The sequence below is a fragment of the Gossypium raimondii genome, chromosome 1 (genome assembly GCF_025698545.1).
Source record: "Gossypium raimondii isolate GPD5lz chromosome 1, ASM2569854v1, whole genome shotgun sequence".
Taxonomy (NCBI): domain Eukaryota; kingdom Viridiplantae; phylum Streptophyta; class Magnoliopsida; order Malvales; family Malvaceae; genus Gossypium; species Gossypium raimondii.
Window position 1 is genome coordinate 11,338,723 of NC_068565.1, and position 14,107 is coordinate 11,352,829.

Genomic DNA, 14,107 nt, shown 5'->3' on the forward strand with positions numbered 1-14,107 from the left:
AGAGTCAGTAGTGTGATGCATATGCTCCTAGCTGATCTAGGACTTCTCCTGTATTCATCTTTGGACAATCACACTTGAACTAAGACTTTTCAAAGCTTCCCATTTCCTTTTTATGAGAAGGATAAGTTTTCTTTTAAATAGAAATAAAAATCCTACGTTTTCCTTCTTATAGAATATATTTGAAATAAAAGAATAACTATAGAATTAAAAAAATTACCAACAATTAATCCTGATACAAAGATATGACTTGTGTGTTGTTATTTAGGTTGATAAGCGGCAAACCACAAGTCAAATAACACCGTTTGTATGAACACAATTCTTTGCAATTAGTGATTCATGGTGTCAATGGCCTTTCCATCTTTTTGCTATCCAAGTTCAGAATCTTCAATCCACATCCTTTTACAAATGTCGAGGGAATGATTCCATGGAGCTTATGCATCTTCAAGTTCAACGACGGAAGACCCTGGTTAAAGCTTCCAATTCATTATGGGATGACTCTACTGAATTTATTATGAGACAAATCCAAAATCTTAAGAAACTTTGCATTGCATATACTAAAAAACACTCCCATCAATTTATTGTTTGAGTTAATAGGAATATTCTATTATGGGGTAATATTAGTATATCACCTTCAATGGTAGGAATCTATTAAAGCAGTTTTGCTAATGAAAAATTGGGTTTTGAATTCAGTATTTATAATGTGCATTTCTTCTCATGTAGTTTTTTTACCCGTGTGCCATAGGATTAGTATTTATATAAAATAAATAAGGAACTTGAAATGAAGATTATAGTTGGCCTTAAAAGACAAGATAATACACATTTTATCTGTTTCATAAAATCTTAAGTGCAATTAATGTGGGCAAAGCATGCAAAATATAAAAAAGTGTTAGGGGACTCGTTATGGGCATTACGAGTTCCTAGTTATGCCTTTTGGTTTGACAAATGCTCCGGCTGTATTCATGGATCTGAGTTTTTCAGTCGTATCTGGATCAGTTCATCGTGGTCTACATCGACGATATTTTGATTTACTCTAAGACTGAGGATGAGCATGATGAGCATCTTAGAGTAGTACTTCAGATACTCCGAGATAAACAGCTCTACACTAAGTTGAGCAAGTGTGAGTTTTGGTTGCGAGAGGTAACTTTTTTAGGATACGTCGTTTCTACCGAGTTGATCCTAGAAAGATTGAGGCTATGCTTGATCAGAAACAGCCTAAGAATGTATCTGAGATCCACAGTTTTCTGGGTCTCACGGGTTATTATCGGTGTTTTGTTAAAGGGTTCTCTTTGACTGCAGCTCCTTTGACTAAGCTTCTATGCAAGGGTGTTCCTTTTGTCTGGACTAATGCACAACAATCGAGATTCGAGAAGCTCAAGTCTATTCTCACTCAAGCTCTTGTTTTGGTACAACCTGAATCTGGTAAAGAGTTTGTGGTGTATAGTTATGCGTCACACGTCGGTTTGAGATGTGTACTGATGCAAGATGGTAAAGTTGTGGCTTATGCATCCTGTCAGCTTAAGTCACACGAGGGGAATTATCCGGCGCATGATCTCAAGTTAGCTGTTGTGGTATTTATGTTAAAGATCTAGAGGCATTATCTGTACGGTGAAAGGTGTATCATCTACACCGATCAAAAGAGCTTCAAGTACCTTCTTACTTAGAAGGAGTTAAATCTTAAACAGGGTCGATGGATTAAGTTGCTCAAATATTATTATTGCACGATAGAGTATCATCCTAGTAAGGCCAATATGGTGGCTGATGCTCTTAGTCGTAGAGCGATGACTGATTTGAGAGCAATGTTCGGTCATCTTAGTCTGCTCGATGGTGGGGGTCTGTTGGCTGAGTTGCAAGTTAAGGTGACTTGGATTGGGCAGATTCGAGAAAAAAAGTTGGGGGATGAGTCTTTAGTTCTACAGTTTCGTCAGGTTGAGGGTGGCAGTATTTTTTATTTTGGATTGAATAAAGATAGAGTTTTGTGCGTCTGAGGTCGGGTTTGTATACCCAATGATTTTGATCTGAGACAATCGATTCTGAGGGAGGTGCATAGTAGCCCTTATGCTATGCATCCTGGTGGTAATAAGAGGTATCGGAATCTCCGTGAACTGTACTAGTGGTTAGGTTTGAAATGAGAGGTAACGTATTTTGTTGCTCATTGTCTGACGTTCCAGCAAGTTAAGGTTGAACACCAGTTGCCTTCGGGTTCATTACAACCTTCCCTTATGGAAATGGGAACGAGTGATGCTGGACTTCGTTAGTGGGGTGCCAAGTATTCTGTTTGGGTCATTGTGGATCGACTAACCAAGTCTGCCCATTTTATTTTGATTCAGACGGACTACTCTTTGCAAATGTTAGCGAAGCTCTACATTTCTAAGATTGTAAGACTGCATAAGGTTCCTGTTTCGATGATTTCTGATAGGGATCCTCACTTCACTTCTCGTTTCTGAAAGAAATTGCATGAGGCTATAGGTTTGATATTGGACTTCAGTACTGCATTCCATCCTCAGACCGATGGTCAATCAGAGAGGGTGATTCAGATACTAGAGGATATGCTTCGGAGCTGTGTGATTGATTTTCGAGGTAGTTGGGAGGATTTTCTGCCGTTAGTTGAGTTCGCCTACAATAACAGTTTCCAGTCTAGCATCCAGATGGCACCTTACGAGGCTTTGTATGGTCGTAAGTGTCATACTCCGCTATGTTGGTCTAAGTTGGGCAAGCGACAAATTTTGTGTCCGAAGTTGGTTTCCGGCACAGAAGATAAGATTAGACTGATTCAGAATTGTTGAAAGGTGGCTTCTGATAACAGAAGTCTTATGCAGACTTGAAAAGGAGAGATGTCGAGTACGCTATGAATGACTTTGTTTTCCTTAAGGTGTCTCCGTGGAAGAAAGTTCTGAGGTTCGATCATAAGGGCAAGTTGATCCCTAGGTTTATTGGGCCGTATCAGATTCTGAAGCGTGTGTGACTTGTCGCTTATCAATTGGAGCTACCTCCAAAGTTAGACCGTATCCATGATGTGTTTCACGTCTCGATGTTGAAGTGGTTAGACCGTATCAGATTCTCATGTTGTTTCTGTTGAAAAGATCGAGGTTAGACCGGATTTAACTTTTGAAGAGGAGCCGGTTCAGATTTTGGAGCAAGATATTAAGGTTCTAAGGAGGATGTGCATTTTGTTGGTTAATGTTTTGTGGCAGAATCATTGCACTGAGGAACCCAAGTGGGAACTGAGGACTCGATGGTCAGTAGTATCCTTATCTGTTCGGACCAGGTAAATTTCGAGGCTGAAATTTTTTTATAGGGGTAGAGTTGTAACGCCTTGAATAATTTAAGTCTGTTTTTGTGAAATTTGATACAAATGTGTATTTGCTTCAGTGGTTAAGTGTTTTGGGTGTGTGTATGAGGTCTTGGGTTTAAGTTTCCCTTTTGGCAAATTTTGTTATTTTAGATCCAAGCCTTATCCTTATTGAGTGGGCTTATATAAAATTGTCTGTTAATCCATATGAGAATGAACCTACTGGTTCGAGTGGTAAGGAGTAAATATGTTGGCAGTCTTTTGTTTGAACCGCTACGTGAGCGTAGGTGATAATTTTTGCTCTGATTTTCTATTAGAGGTTCGGCGGAGTTAGGAATCTGAAGTAGTTGGACGTAGTTAGTAGGGAGGATTTTATAGGATATGACTGTTGTGGGGAGTTGGGATTTTTCTCTTTTTTTCCCAAAAATTTCTGAAGTTATACTATTCTTTCCCCACCAAAAATCTTTTTTTCTTTTCCCTTGTTTCTATCAAAATTACCCTTTCAAAATTTTGATAATACGAACCTCTGATTGCGTTGCGAATTTAGGTAAGTGAAAGTGGTGAGTTTCTTCTTATATTGGGGCATTGGTTAAAGTTTATTTTATTTGGTTTTGTTTTTCGTTAGTTTGATTTTTGGATTTGGCAGTAGTGAATCGCGAGGAACGTGGTTCTCCTCTTGCGAAATTGTAGTCTGAATTGTTCGTGGAAAGCAAGTAAGTGATGACCAATTGTATTTCACCTATTTTTGGTTTGTAAGTTCAGAAATTGGGGATTTAGACTAATTTTTAGAAGTTTGTATTATTTATTTTTAGGTTCTGATGGTCTCGAGAGTGTTTTCGCATAAAAACAAACCAGGTGTGTACGTCTAATGCGAAATACTGAGTTTCGACGAAAGCCAAAAATGTTGTCTGTAGACGCCACACGGGTGTGTGCCCGGCCATCTAGTTGGCCGTGTGCGAGACACAGTCGTGTGATTAATGAAGGCGTAGCCGTGCGCAGGACACAACCGTGTGACGGTGTTAGTGTGGCTGTGTAGGCCACACGGGTTAGGCCTGATTGGGCTTGTGGGTTTTGGGCCAGGCCGTGTGGGCCATATGGGTATGGTCACTCTGGGCGTGTGGGCCCACAAGGGCGAGCCACACAGGCATGTGGGCTCGTAATCCTATAATTTTCCTTAGGGTTGCACGGGTCATTTTGATCGACTATGGGTCTACCGTAGGGTCGGTAAAGGCTAACGAAACCCTATTTTGTGTACTATAGTAATCTGATAAACTGACCCGAGTAGGATACTAAATGTAAGTCTGAATATACCATTTAAGTATATATGTTATCTGTATACAGGCATGTTAAGCATGTTATATCTATTATTTTTGTATCTGTATTCTGTATTTTTGTTTGGGGTGGGTCTTGTATATGTGGAAGAAGTGATCTGTATGGCGACACATCGCCTATATTCTGGCAGTTTGACTGCATATTATCTGTAATGTGTCCAATCGATACTATATGCTGTGTAGGGATGGGTGGGTGTTTTTAACCCCACATGGTGTGATGGGATGGTCGGAGATGGTGTGTAGAGGATGGGGGTAGGACGCACTTTATCTGTTTTATTTATCTGATTCTGATAGCTGTATCTGTTATGGACTTAGGTCCCAATCTGTATCTGACTAATCATAAAATTCTGTGTATGTGCATGTCTATTTCTGTTGGGTTACACACTAAGTTTACGAAAACTCACATCTGCTTGTTTATTCTATTCAGGTAATCCACATACTTAGGCAGATTGGTACGATGGAGACCCACAGTGACCACGAGTTCGTGAACTATTTTAAATAATGGTTTTTTATTTAATGATTATTTTTTGAGAGTTTTGTAATTATTGGACTCCCTGGACTGTTTGATTTTTATTTTGGTTTTGGATGAGTTTTAACTCTTATTGCGACATTTGACCAATATCATGGTTTTACAAAAACAAAGGTTTTTCTGAAACTTCCGCTGTAAATTGTGTTTTGGCAAATAAATTAATTAACACTTTCAGTAATAGTTATATAAAAAGAATATGGGTTATAAAACTTGAATGATTTATCGATCAACTATACAAAGCTTTATCGAAACAACACTATTTTCAAAACCTTTCCTTGTAACACTTCTGAATTCGGCCATAACGTCTAGGCCGGGTTTTGAGTGTTACACTTATTAAGTGGATGTCCATCATGATCAAGATAAAGTTTTTATGTACTTTAAATTTTAATAGTTCTTAGAATTAAATCTCTACTTCTTTTATACTTCTTATGCCTATAAATAGAGACTCTGATGAAGCATTGTAGTCATCCCTTTTGATCAATAAAGTACATTCTCTATTGCTTTCATATTTTCTTTGTTCTTTATTCTCCCCATCTCTCTTTATTTTATAATAAACCATATATAGTTAAAACATTATTTAAAAGTTAAAAAATATTTTTTTAATATGTAAAATATTACCTTAAACTAATACCCAATCTCAAATTCTTGAAAGCAAAATACTTTCTGAATGGATCTTTCCTTAATGTATTTAAGGGTGGTAACCCCTCGTTTATATGGCATTTTATTTGATATCAAAACATATGGTTTCGCATGGTATGTGTTGAGTATGCCTCATATTTCAGTTAAAATTGAGAGATAATCTCACAGTTAAACTTTATTTATTTCAATCGAACTCTAATTAGTCTAGATTATTTTATTATTATTTGACTTACGAATTTAACCTATAAATAGGCTTTTTTACAACCTTAGAAAATACACTCATTAAAATATTAGAACTCATAACACTTTTGGATAATTTTGTGCTTACGTTTTGGGGGTTCTTTTATTTTTGGGTTTCGAGGTTTAGTTTTTATCTCCATCTTTTGTACTATTTGTTCTTTTGTCATTATAGTAAAATTATCTTTACCCGTGGTTTTTAATTCTCTTTGGAGGGGTTTTTACACTTTAAATTTATGTGTTCAATTTCTTCTACTATTTTTTTTCCTTATTTATGGCTTAATCGGGTCAATCCCCAATAAGTGGTATTAAAGCTAGTTCGATTTTCGCAAATCAACCATTATAAGATAGCAGCAAAAAGGTTTGACATTGAGAAGTTTGATGGTGTCATAAATTTCAATTTGTGGTAAGTTCGGATGATGAAAATTCTAGTTCAGACTAGCATAAAAAAGGTCGTTACCAAATAGAATGGGAAGAGCTTGATGAAAAGGTTCTATTTGCAATCCAATTGTGCCTCGCAAATATGGTATTGCAAGAGGTAATCTTATCTGACTTGTGGAAAATGTTAGAAACTCTTTATGAAACTAAGTCTCTAGCTAACCGTTTAGTGTTAAACAACATCTATCTACATTTCGCATGAACGAATGTGAGCTTCTTAGATATCACATTAGTCAATTTATTACCCTTTTGAATAACTTAAAAAATGTAAGATTGACGATGAATGTACGGGCCCAATTTTACCCAGGCCTTAAACACAAAACACAAATAATAAAACAAAATTAAAACAAAAAAGCCCAATTGCAGACCCACAATACATGGCCCAAATCAAATCACCACAGAAGCCCAATACCCAAGCCCGAAAATTAAAGTCAACTTAGGGTTTCAGAAATTGAAACCCTAAGTGCCGCCCCTACTTCAGACTGTTGGTCTTCTACAGCCACTCGTCTTTGACCCTTGGTCTCCGAGCCGCCGCACGTCTGCCACCGCCATCACATCGACTGTCGCCCATCAACCTTGCAAAATGAAGAACGCACAAGCAGCAAAATAATACAAAAAATAGCATGAAAATAGCAACCAATCGGCTATAAAAAGCCGAGCACCATCTTTGTATTTTTTCTTCTTCTTTACAACGGTTAATAGAAAAAGCAGATCAAGAACTCAAAAAAAGGTTGACTCGAGTGTTCTTCTTTTTCTCTATTCTTGCGTATCTCTTTTTTTATTTTTATTTTTTGTTTTTTTTACTACTTCTTTTAAGTAAAAAACGAAATGAAAAAGAAAAGAAAAAGGATCCTTACCGGTCTCGAAAGCCCGCCGCCGGAGACTATCTTTGGTGTTGGAATCGGACCCAAAAGAGGACGAAAGGTCCCTCCTTTTTCAACCTCTCAGGTCCAAAGTGTCGGATCTTAAAAGGGGGGTCGAGAACGGGGTTAAAAACCCACCTTTTCTCGTTAAGATCACCTCTCGCGGCTGAGCCATGCGTTGGTGGCCGACAGTGGTGTTGGACGGGGAAGAGGGGGGAGAGAACTGAGAGTTCTCTGTTTCTTTTTTAAATGGAATGAAATTATTTTTTTCTCTTTATTTTTTCTCTTTATACAGGCTACCATACGACGCCGTTTTGGGCTTGAGTATTATGACCAAAACGACGCCGTTTTGCCTAATAACCGAAAACCCGACTCGAATGAAGCCAAGATCCGCGTGCTCTAGCTCGGAAGGGCTATTTGCACATTCAACCCCTCCGTTTATGCAATATGGTGCAATCTAGTCCCATTCAGATTTTTTAAATTTGGCCATTTGTTTTTGTGCGTTTCATTTTAGTCTCGCGTGGAACACAACGCATAAGGCTGGGGATAATTACCCAATCGGTCCCCCTCCTTTTGAGCGCGTCACAGATTAATACTTCGCCTTATTTTTAATTTCTCCCCTAGGATTTTATTTTGTTTTCAATTAAGTCCCGTTATTTTATTTATTTATTTTATTTTTTAGTTTTATTATTACTATTATTATTATTGCATTTATTTTATTACTTATCTTATTATTTACCCATTCATATTGTTTCTAGGTTGTGTTATATATATACATATTTATATATATGCTTACGTACATATTTTTAATTTTATATGTATACATGCTTACATTTTATACACTTTAATACTTTATAATCTATATACGCATATACATACATATTTTTATAATATGTGTACGCATGTAATTTTCAAGTTTATTCATATATATATATATATATATTTAGATATATATTATTTATACTTTAGACTTTATATATGTATACACATATTTTATTTTATGGATACATACACACATCTACATGTTTTTTTTCATATAATTTATATATACCTACATATTTTTAGATATATACATACTTATGTCTTTTTACGCTTTGCAATTTATATACATAAATATGTATATTCATTTTATACATGTATATAAACTCATGCATTTTTATAATTTGTAATATACTAATATACGTATATAAATATTTTATCCCTTGTTATTTGGATTGTTGATGTCATTCTATTTGATATTTGTTTGTTTATTTATTGATGCGTTCATTATTATTTTAGGAAATGTTTTATATATTTATTTATTATTTCATACTTGATTTTTTATTTTATGTATTTTATTTCCTTTTAGGATTGCTTATATTAGTTGTGCTTGCATTATCATTTTGTTATACATGATAATATTGCGTTTATTCTTACCATTTTATGTTAAGTTAATTTTATTTATTTAACATGGTTTTGAAATAAATAAAATTTCGTAGTTTGAAATTCGAGAAGATTGTGCCCTAACTTACGGGGTTTTGATCTTCACGACAAATTCAAATACACGAATCATTTCAAACAAAATTTTTAAATGTTCTCGGGAATTAATAAAAATTCATGTTCTAACTCACGGGACATGGCCCTTTTTTTAACTCAAGATAATCAAACTCTTTCAAAATAAATAATTGTTTTTCAGGCATTCATTCTCGTATCGGGATTTTAGATATTATGTCCTAACTTATGGGGCGTGATTCTTTTTTTCTCGAATGACGTGAAAATATGCCTCTCTTTCCAAATTTATACTAGTTTTTTTTATACAAGGATCGTATCTTTAAAATTCTTCAAAATTTTTATTTTCGACAATTAAGACACTAACTAATCAACTAGGTACTAATTCTTGGGCGTTACGAGGGTGCTAATCCTTCCTCGTACGTAACCGACTCCCGAATCCATTTTTCTAAATTTCGTGGACCAAACTCGTTGTTTTAATAAAATTAAATTGTTTATTAAAAACAACCACTTTTCAAGGTGATCCGATCACACCTTATCAAAAAGATCGGTGGCAACTCCCATTTTCATTTTCAATTTTCAAAACCCAAGTTGACCCCATTTTCATCAAAAAAATGGTGTCAACAATGAAGATCAAGCTATCCTATTATTGTGCTCTTTACCCTCTTCATACAAGTCTTTCAAGGAGACTCTGATTTATGGTAGAGACAAACTCTCATTCGAGGATGTGAAGGGTCATTTGTTGAGTAAGGACAAACTAGACAATGAGTTTGGTTCAGATAGGAAGGCAGATAGGCAAGTTTCCATTTTGGCAGCATTAAAGAAGTGAGACAAAAGGTGTCATTATTGTAAGAAGTTAGGTCACACCAAAGTATATTGTTATAAACTACGAAATAAAAAGGTTGCTAAGAGTAACGAGAAAAATGTAGCTAGTGCTGATTTGGCCAACGAAAGCGGTAATAATTTCTTGTTAGTGTTAACGAACAATAGCTCCAAGCTTACGTCTGTGGTTCCTAGATTAAGGATGTTCTTTCCACATGTGTCCCAACAGAAAATGGTTCTCTACATACAGTTCGGTTGAGGTGGAGTTGTGTGCATGGGAAACTATTCATCCAGTAAGGTAATCAGTATTGGTACTGTTAAAGTTAAGATACACGATGTGACGATTAGGACACTCTCAGATGTCATGTATGTACCTGATTTACAAAGAATATCTTCTCATTGAATATTTTAGACTCGAAAGGTTGCAGAATCAACATCGGGTTGAATGATATTAAGGTGTCTCGTGGGGCTCTCATTTTGTTAAAAGGTAAAATGACCTATAGTTTTTATATTCTAGAAGGTTTTACGATGACCAGTGAAACTGGACGTCCCTCGTCCGTTATGAAATTGAAGTCAACTCGTTTGGAGCGGAGGCATTCGTAGAAGGGAAAATGTATGACAATTTCATTGAAGAGAGGTTCTCTTTTGGATACAAGTTTTGAAAAGTTAAGGCATTAAGTTTGTAACAGCCCTATTTTCAATGGCATCGAAAATAGTGGTTTCGAGACCATGACTCCGACATAGTAGCCCGTAAATATTTAATATTTATGAGGTCATTAGTATCATATTAAAATTTGGTTGTGAAATTTTTACACTTGGATAGTTAATTAATTAAAAGGACTAAATTACAAAAGAGTTAATGGTTGATTTCATAAGTCTAAAATAGTTAAAGGACTAAAATTATGATTTGACATAGGACAAAAAGTCCAAGCGATGGTAGGCTTGAGTGATTTAATAACTTTTAGGTTTTTTATTCATGAAGTCCTATTTAGTTGGTGGTTAAATTGAAATTGAGATTTGTTTTATTAAAATTTGAAGAAATTAGAGGATTTGTTAGGCAATTGAACAATAAGTGTAAACTAGAGGAGATAAGTGTTATCATCCATATGAGGAAAGATTTAATTAAGATTAATTAAAGCATAATTAAGCTTAATCTAAAAGTCCTAATATTTACAAATTAACCCTAATATATAAGTTAAAGAAATTAAGAAATAAAAATGATATTTCATCATCTTCTTCATTTTCTTCCACGACAAACAAAAAGAAAACCTAGGGTTTCCATTGTTGAAATTTAAAGCTTAGCTTGGTAATTGAAACTAAGCCCATTTTTAGTAATTTTATGTTTTTGAACTTGTATGAACTTAATCTAGCTATTCCGAGGACTAATTTGTGAAATTGTTAAATGTTATAAATTTTTCCATTGTTGACTTGAATTATTTTTTGAAGCTTATGAAGGATTATGAAGCATTATTGTTTGGGTGGACTATTTTGTAAAGTAATTTGTAGTGATTTTAACATTTAAGGACTAAATCGATAAAGTGATAAAATTGTTTGTATTAGTGTGAAATAATAGTGGATAAGAACTGTTAAAAGACCACGAAATGTTTGGTTGAAATGGGATTTAAAGAAAAATGGTTAAATTGCACGATTAGGACTTAATGACTAAATTGAGTGAAAATGAAAGGTTGAGGGGCAATTATGTAAAATGCCAAAAAAGGACTTAATTGCATAAATGATTGAATTTTTACTGTTTGTTTAGTTAATTAAATGAAACTGTTATGTCATATCAGGAACGAGCTAAAGATCGCGGAAAGGAAAAAATTGTAGAGTAGTCCTTACACCTTGGTACCTTTACGAATTAGTCTTGTAGGTTCATGTGTTTATTTATACTTATTTATTCCTTATAATTTTGATTGTTAAACTAATGTTGAATACCTATCGAAACTATTGAATCGTATGAACCTACGAGCCATAGCTATAAAAACTACTAAATCATATGCGTGTTTGAGCTATACTCATCAAATATACTAGAAGTTGTTTTATATATGTAACTGAAGTAACTCATTGATATATTAAATGAACTTACTGAGCTCCTTTCAAGCTTATCTATAATTGGTTCATTTTGTAGATTACATTTTAAAGGCTTGGGAAATTGGGTCGACAGAAGAAATCACAATATCCGAGACACCTTGGTAAATTTTGATCTCAGTTCGGTTTATATGGCATGTAATAGGATCCTTTTATTTATTATGTTGGTATTTAGTTTGTGCAATATACCTATGCTGGTGTTATATTTTGTATGACTTGTGAGAAATCTACTTATTACCTAAATTGAGTTGATGATCAAAGTATGGTGTGCTATGTTAATGTGATAACTCAAAGCATGTAATGAATTGGTTGTTTGGGTTTATATATATTGTATTTGTGTTTGCACAAATTGAAAATGAAATGGGATGAAATGTGTTAGGGTGTCAATGAGGGCACATTGGTTAGATGTTTAGGTTGATTTTCTTGTTGTGTTTGGGAATTATTGAAGGTGAATGATGGTTGTAAAGTTACACTTTTGTTGCATTAAGGTACCTAATCAAATGACTGAAAATAAAGCTTAGAATTGGTCATTTTTGGGCACACAAGGCCTGAGACATGGGCTATCACACGGGCGTGTGCCTAGAGTATGTTTAAAATTAGTATAGGTGCAGTTTTCACATGGGTAGGCACACGACCTACGACACAACCGTGTGAGGGTACTTCGAGTGTTACATGAACTGGCACACGGCTACAACACGAGTGATCCAAATAAGAGAGTTACACGATCCACGCACACAGGTTTGGCTCTGTCATACGGCCATATGACCCTTGACTTCAAAATTTTCAATTTCTCCCTAAAAGTTCTATTTTGTTTCAAATTGATCCCTGAATACTCGTAACTTATTTTTAGAGCTTCGAAAGCTCAATTTACGGCCCGAAACTAAGTAATACTCTTTCATATTGAATATTACTTGTAATTATATATTTGAAATGATTATTGAATATAAATCGTGATTAATTGTTCCAACTTAACTGGTAACAACTAATATCCTATTTCTGGTAACGAAATGAGATATGGGTGTTACAATGTTCGTAAAAATCAAACCCAAGTTAGTTTTGATTTGACAGTGCACAAGTCGAAGGCGAGAAGTCTTCCAGCTTCTAATTACAGATTCAACTCAGTTAATTCCCTACCTAGTTCAAGATAATCCCGTGGCGGGCTTTAGCAAAGATGGCGTTGTGAAAATATGAGTCAAGCTGGAGATTTGTCGAGTATGTCTCATATTTCAGTTAAAATTGAGAGATAATCTCTTAATTAAACTCTGGTTATTTGTTTCAGTCGAACTCTGATTAGTCTAGATTATTTTATTATTATTTGACCTACAAATTTAGCCTATAAATAGGCTCTTTTACAACCATAGAAAATACACCCATTAAAATATTAGAACTCGTAACACTTTTGGAGAATTGTGTTTACATTTTGAGGATTCTTTGTTTTTGAGTTTTGGGGTTTAGTTTTTATCTCCATCTTTTGTATTCTTCGTTCTTTTGCCATTACAGTAAAATTATCTTTGCTCGTGGTTTTTTATCCTCTTTGGAGTCTTTTCACATTAAATTTGTGTATTCAATTTCTCAATTTCTTCTGCTATTTTTTACTTGTTTGTTTCTTAATCAGGTCGATCCCCAACAGTATACAATGTCGAGTTGGGAATGGCAATGATATTTCAGTATTTTGTGACCAATGGTTGGTTGATGGCATGAATTTTACTGTTAAGTCATTTCCATTAGCAGGGTTTGTGGATTTGTGAGTTGTTGATTTATTTAATTTTGATGGCTGTGCATGGAATAAAGACTTAGTGGAAGGCATTTTAGCTCCCGACGATGCAAAACATGTTATTTGGATCCCAGTTAGCGACACTCCGACAACGGATCGACTGATATGACATTTAGTGTAGATGGAAGATATAGTGTGAGGTCAGCATACCATGTTGCTCGATTCATATAGCTAGTGACAAACTCAAAGTTTCCCTTGGAAAAGGATCTAAATTTCTTCGTGTCTTCATCGATACTAATGAAGTTTCCCCACTTATTTCAATGTTCTGGAAAGTAAGAATGCTCTAAGCATGGATTGGAACCCCGTAACAGGAAATCCATATTCTACGACTGTCATCTTTGATTCATTTCGACCAAAGCTCTTTCTTCACAAACTAGCGATCCAACATAACCCATTGGTTTCTTTTGACGATTTCTATTTTCTCTTGATTCTCGAAATTCAACAAAACCATGGACCCAGAGATTCTTAGCAGCGTAATATCCTTAAAACCTGAGCAGTTCATTTGCTTGGCCAGAGTTTCAATCTTATAAAAGTCCAGACCCTGCACCAGCCTACAATGCACCTTTGAAGGATGAGCGAGTTCACCTCATTAACAACCCCTTGGACTAC